Genomic DNA, 7,314 nt, shown 5'->3' with positions numbered 1-7,314 from the left:
TGAGGGTGTCACAATGTGCGCTGGCAATATTGGAACCTAAGTGCAGAGGAAAGACAGACTCTGATGTAGAGACGGTGACAAGAGTTTATTCATAATAATTCCAAAAGAATATCGGTGACTTGGCCGAGTGACACTGCAAGTAACATTCTCAAAACTAGGACCCTGTGATAATTGCTAACTGGACATTCACTCAAACAAAACAAATAACACGGAATCCCTGTGCCTATCAAATTAAACTTAACAAGCTTAAACAGAAGGCACCAGGAGACCACATTACAAAGAGAGAGAAAAACAGATGAAATCTAAACAATTAATGACTATTCTTAAACAACTATTCACCAATCCAGGTGCTCTAAAAACCTCAGAGCCCAATGTTTTCTAGCATCCTGCACAGGACTGAAGAACTAATTACAGAGTGGAGACCTGCCTGATAGAAGTTTCTAAAAATTATGAGGGGTGTAGATAGGGAAGTAGAACTTTTTTCCCCAGGATGGAAATGTCAAATGCTACAGTGCATAGCCTTAAGGTAAGAGGATGAAAATGTAAAGTTTTACAAGGCAAATTTCTTATTTTACACAGAGAGTAGTGGGTGCTTAGATGTGCTGCCAGGGGATGTGGTCAAGCCAGATACAACAGAGCCACTTAAGAGAGATTTAGACACACATAAATAGGCAGGATAGAAATGTGCAGGCAGATAGGGCTTGTTTAAATTGGCATTGTGGACAGAATGAACATAATGGGCTGAAGAGTCTGCTCTTCTGCTTTACTGTTCTATATTCCATGTTCTATTTAACCAGTTTCCTTTCACTCATTGATTGCAATTAATCCACTATTTTAGTTTGCTTCTCATAAGATTTGGATGTTGCCAACAAGGCTAACAGTTACTGTACATTCCCAGTTACCTGGTGGTTAGCTACTCTCCTGATAGGTGCTCACATGGCACTGCTTTGGAGGGAGTCGCAGGATCACCATCGCTACTTTCCTTCAACAATCTGGTTCCCAAACCAACCTGCACAGCTCTAGTCACTCACTCAGTATGGCAAACTGTGACCATTTTGACCATGAACTTTGTTATTCTGTTCTAAATGTGCTCTTTTCTTGTAAAAACTGTGCATAATTTATTTTTATTTATTTTCTTGTGTATGTTGTGCCTCTAACGCTGCTGCAAGTTAATTTTTCATTGCACTTGTGCATACATGTACTTGTGCATATCAAGGTTCAAAGTAAATTTATTATCAAAGTACGCATATGTCACCATGTACTCCTCTGAGATTCATTTTCATTCAGGCGCCACCACCAAGTTTAGTTACTACCCCTCAACCATCAGACTCTTGAACCACAGGGTATAACTTCACTCAGCTTCACTTGCCCCATCATTGAAATGACTCCACAACGAAATACAGTAGATTCAATGCAAAACTAAACACAGAAACCAACGTGCAAAAGAAGACAAACTGTGAAAATACAAAAAAAACAAGTAAATAAATAGTACTGAGAACTTAGAGTTGTAGAGACCTTGAAAGTGAGACCATAGGTTGTGGAATCAGTTCGGTGTTGAGGTGGGTGAGGTTATCCACGCTAGTTCAGGAGCCTGATGGTTCCTGAACTTGGTGGTGCGGGACCTAAGGCTCCTGTACCTCCTTGCAACAGCAAGAAATGCGCATGGCAATATAACAATAAATCTGACTTTGAGACACCAAATCAACGAGAAAATCATGGAAATTGCTTAGAATATAATATTTTTAATATGTTAAATTGGTGTTTTTGGAAACAGGGAAAGAATATTGATTGTGTATAGTAATTGTTGATCTAACACGGAGACTTCTTTTGGAGTAGTGAAGAATGAGTATCTGCTCTCTGAACTGCTACGATGTTTTTTAGAAAGTTCCAGAGAGGCAGTCAGTGAAGACTCCTTGAATAAAGGGGATGGTTGTTTTGAGCTGTTTATGTTTCCTGGGCTTGTCTGCATTCTCTGTACTTAAAAGATCAGCTGTATTTGTCACATGTATATCGAAACATACAGTGAAACGTGACGTTTTGTGTCGAGGACCAATGCAGTCTGAGGATTGTGATGGGGGACAGCCCGCAATTGTTTCTACGCTTCCAGCATGAACATGCAGTAGCATGCCCACAACTCACAAAGACTTCATCAGTTGTTATGAATCCATGGAGAAAACATGCTCACAGGCCATTTAGCAGCAGATCAAGAGGCAAAAAATTCTGCTTCCTCCATAAACAAAATGCTCGTTTCCAAATTCAGTTGTGCTGAGCAAGAGCCAAAGACAAGAACACTTTGTATCTGGAGGCTTGACCATGCTGGAAATCTCACACTGTTATCACATTATATTGAGATGTCAGTTTATTTTTACTGAACACATGAATGAAATGAATGTTTAAAAATAATCATTTCTTTATTTTTGTCTTTTATTGAATATTGGAATGTTCCTTAATTTAAAACATAGCTGTCACAAAGAATTTGGATTAAGCTTAATGTTCTACTTTTCTATCTTTTAAACTGAAATTAGAAACACTTCACGTAAAGCAATTACACCCTAATAAATTGTCCCTAATATTTTCACCTTTCCTGAGGCAGTGATTCTCTGGGCCCAGTTCCATCAACACCACCCAGTAGCTACTTGACAAGGTAGCACCCTCCTGAGATTAACAATACAGATTTCCCCTTATCTTATCAGCCTAGTGATGTTGATTCTGTGCCCAGTCTCATGTACACCCTTCTACCTTCTCCCCACACTCCATCTGCCTCAGTATTACGGACTCCTCTGCCACTACCTTAGCCAAGAAGAGCAAACTTCTGGCACATTCCCATTGACCCTTCCCAGTTTATTTCCATTAACCATAGAAAGCATCCTATCTGGATATATAATGCCTGATAATGCCTGCCAGACGATGCTGAAGATGTTCTATGAGGCTGTGGTGGCCAGTGCTATCATGTTTGCTGTTGTGTGCTGGAGCAGCAGGCTGAGGGTAGCAGACACCAACAGAATCAACAAACTCATTCGTAAGGCCAGTGATGTTGTGGGGGTGGAACTGGAGTCTCTGACGGTGGTGTCTGAAAAGAGGATGCTGTCCAAATTGCATGCCATCTTGGACAATGTCTCCCATCCACTCCATAATGTACTGGTTAGGCACAGGAGTACATTCAGCCAGAGACTCATTCCACCGAGATGCAACACTGAGCGTCATAGGAAGTCATTCTTGCCTGTGGCCATCAAACTTTACAACTCCTCCCTCGGAGTGTCAGACACCCTGAGCCAATAGGCTGGTCCTGGACTTATTTTCACTTGGCATGATTAACTTATTATTATTTAATTATTTATGGTTTTATATTGCTATATTTCTACACTATACTTGGTTGGTGCGACTGTAACGAAACCCAGCTTCCCTCGGGATCAATAAAGTATGTCTGTCTGTCCTTGGTATGGCAACTGCTCAACACGTGACTGAGAGAAACCACAGAGAGTTGTGGACGCAGCTCAGCACATCACAGAAACCTCTATGGATTTTGTCTATACTTCTTGCTGCCTCAGTAAAGTAGCCAGTGTAATGAAAGACCCCACCACCCCGGGCATTCTTTTCCATAGAGCAGGAGATACAAAAGCTTGAAAGTATGTTTCAGCAGGCTCAAGGACAACATTTACCCAACTGTAATAAGAATATTAAATAGTTCCCTAGTATGATAAGTTGGATTCTTGACCTCACTATCTGCCTCGTTATGATTTTGCACCTTATTATTTACCTGCACTGCATTTTCTCAGTAGCTGTTACACTTTATTCAACATTGTTATTGTTTTACCTTGTTCTACCTCAATGCACTTATCTGTATGAACAGGATGCAAGACAAACTTTTGCTGTATCTCAGTACATGTGGCAATAATAAACTAGTTTGAATTCCTCTTCCAAACATGGAAGGATTGGAATATTCTGTAATTATATGGCTACTTTCAATGCATTTACCATCTGAACTAAAAGGAAATATTGACATCTCATGGCTTTGCACATTGCAAGAATACTGTGAGGCATGCTAATTACTTCAGACCAAATATATTACAATATCAAAATTATTAAAAATGTGATAAATCAAGAAAGACCAAAGTCCGTGCATTTTGACCAGCTATATTGGTTGTCATATGACATTACTGAGATCGTGACAAAGTCTTATCAACAATTTTTATCAGTTGATCTACAACAGCTCCCAACACGATATGAGGTAAATTCCACTGGTGGAAAGGTTTAGGGACCATAAATCCAAACCATTACTTTATAATAGAACAAAACTAATTTATCTTTGAGTTATAGAGTCATACAGCAGAGAAACAGGCCCTTGGCCCACCTAGTCCACTCCAACTATCAGGTATCCATCTACATTAATCCTACACTAATGGCCTGCAATTCTCTCTTCGTTCCCAACAATTTACACCAGATTCTGTATCTCACCTTGGCACTAGGGATGACTTACATTGGCCAATTTAGAACTAACCTACTAGCTCTGACATCTTAGGTCCGTGGAAGAAAAACAGAGGAAACTCACATGGTCACGGAGAACGTGCAAATCTCGCACAGATTAGGATTGAATTGAAGTGTGAGGCAGGAGCTCAACCAGCTAAGGCAGTGTGCTACTTCTGCCACAGTCTTGGAGAAGCTTTAAATGTTTAAGGATGAAGATTTTGCTTATATTGTTCCAATAGCATTATAGAAAACTATGTATTTGAACATTCTCTGAATCTGCAATAGAAAAGTACTGTATCACTATATAAATATAAAGCTGAGGAAGAATCTGTTTGCTCCCCAAAACTAAGAACTGCCAATGATTAAAAATGAAAAAGGAAATGCTGGGAATGTGGCCTAGTATGTTTTCTCCTTAGTAAATACTGACACAAAGTACTCATTTAGTGCCTCATCCACTTGCTCTGGACTCTAAGCACAAATTCCTTTCTTATCCTTGACTGGACATCCTCTTCACAGTCATTTTCTTTTGCTTAAAACAAGTATAAAATACCTTGGGTTTCTTCTTGATCCTCCTTGCCAAGTACATTTCACAGCTACTTTTGGCCTTTCTAATCGCCTGCTTAAGCACTTTCCTGCTATCCGTATATTCTACCAGACTGATTTTAGCTTCCTAAACTTTATGTAGGCTTCCTTTTCCTTCCTGACTAAATTTAGGACCTCTCGGGTCACTTAGGGTTCCCTTGCCTTACAATCCTTGTCCTTACTCCATCCAAGAACATGCTGATCCCGAGTTCTGATCAGCTGATCATTAATCAACTTCTACATGTCAGATGTTGACTTGCCCAGCAGCAGCTGCTGCTAATAAATCCCCCATAATTCATCCTATCATAATTCGCCCTCCTCCAACCTTCCCGCAAGATTTGATCTTATCCTTATTCATAAATATCTTAAAACATAATGAAATGTGGTCAGTATTCCCAAAATCTTCAACCACCATCAGGTCTGTCACTTAGCCTAATCTCATGAGCGTACGTGCACCTTACTTATTTCGGAGCTCCACTCAAGTTGTCTCTGTGGGTGAGTGATCCTGTGTGTCCCTGGGCGTTACTGTGACGTTCTCCCTTATCGGTAGTGCAACCCCTCCATGGCTTTCCTCACCACCTCCTCCCATCATGCCTAAAACAACAAAGCCCAGGAACATTGAGCTGCCAGTCCTATCCATCTTTCAACCAGGTCTCTGTAGTTGCAGCATCATAATTCCATGTACTGATACTTTTGTAGAAGAAATGAAAGGCATGAATATTTTCTAAATAGAGTGAAAATACAGCAAACTGAGGCGCAAAGAGACTTGGGAGTGCTTGTGCAGGATTCCCTGAATGTTAATTTGCAGCTAAAGTCTGTGGTGAGGAAAGCAAATGTGATGTTAGCATTCATTTCAAGAAGAGTAGAATATCAAAGCAAGGATGTAATGTCGAGACTTTATAAAACACTGGTGAGGCCTCACCGGTATTGTGAGCCGTTTAGGCTCCTTATGTGCTTGATGTGTTGAAACTGGAAAGGATGTGCTCAAACTGGAGAGGCTTCAAACTTTGCACAAATTCATGCTGCTAATGTTGATGCTCACAAAGATTAGAACATTACTCGTGCATTCTTCTCAGAGGTAGGCCATGTCGGCAAAAACGCCAGTGGAGATGGGTCATGTACACTTCAATAGACTCTGCTGTGACCTTGCTCAGAAGAATGACATTTGTCTATTTCATTGATTCCTGCTGGGAAAATAGGAAGATATACACTGCATTTTGCAAGATCAGTTCAGAAGCTTGTTGAGGAGCTAGCAACTTTTATTATTAGGTTGTGAGCAGCATGGCTACTTGGAAAGATTGTCAGAATGTTGCTTACAACGGTGCAAAGAGCCATGGCCCACAGAAGGGGAATGGGCGATCAAGAGTAAAATCACTTAGGTGAGAAAATTAGTTTTCACTGCATACTCTGTGCTGAAAGCCATGAAGTATGAAGTTCACCAGCAAACAAAAAACTAGGAATTAATTATAGGAAAAGAGTAACAAATTGCTTTTGACATTAGCTCTGAATTCTGTATCTTCCAATAGAGCACAGGAACAGGCCTTTCAGTCCACAATATTGAATCAACCTAATTAAATTAGTAATCAAGGCCCAACTAAACTAACCCCCTCCATATCCAACATCCATATCTTTCTGTTTCCTGCACATTCATGTGCTTATCTAAGAACTTCTTGAATGCCTGTGTTGGGTTACCTCCATCATCATCCCCCCCCCCCCCCCCCCCAAGCAGGACAGTCCAGACGTTCACCACTTTCTGTGTACAAATGTTGCCCAGCACATCTTCTTTGAACTTATTCCCTCTCACCTTAAATGCATACCTTCTTGTACTGGGCATTTTAACTCTGAGAAAAAGATACTGGTTATCTATCTCTATCTATCAAAGATACTCTATCTATGCCTTTCATCATCTTATAAACTTTTACCAGATCTTCCCTCAGCTTCTGCTGCCCCAGAGAAAACAGCCCAAGTTTGTCCAATTTCTCCTTGTAGCACATGCCCTCTAATCCATGCAGGATCCTTATAAACCTTTTCTGTTCCCTTTCCAAAGTCTCTATTTCCTTCCTAAAATGGGGCAACCAGAAGTGAATGCAACACTCCATCTGTGGCCTAACTGGAGGATTTGTAAAGATACAACATAACTTCCTGACTCTTGAACTCAGTTCCTCAACTACTAAAGGCAAGCATGCTATAAGTTTTCATTACTGCTTCATCTACCTGTGTAGCTACTTCCAGGGAATTATGTATTTGGATCTCAAGATCCCTCTG

Source organism: Hemitrygon akajei, chromosome 4 (genome assembly GCF_048418815.1).
Source record: "Hemitrygon akajei chromosome 4, sHemAka1.3, whole genome shotgun sequence".
NCBI classification, from domain to species: Eukaryota; Metazoa; Chordata; class Chondrichthyes; order Myliobatiformes; family Dasyatidae; genus Hemitrygon; species Hemitrygon akajei.
This window is presented reverse-complemented; position numbering follows the sequence as displayed.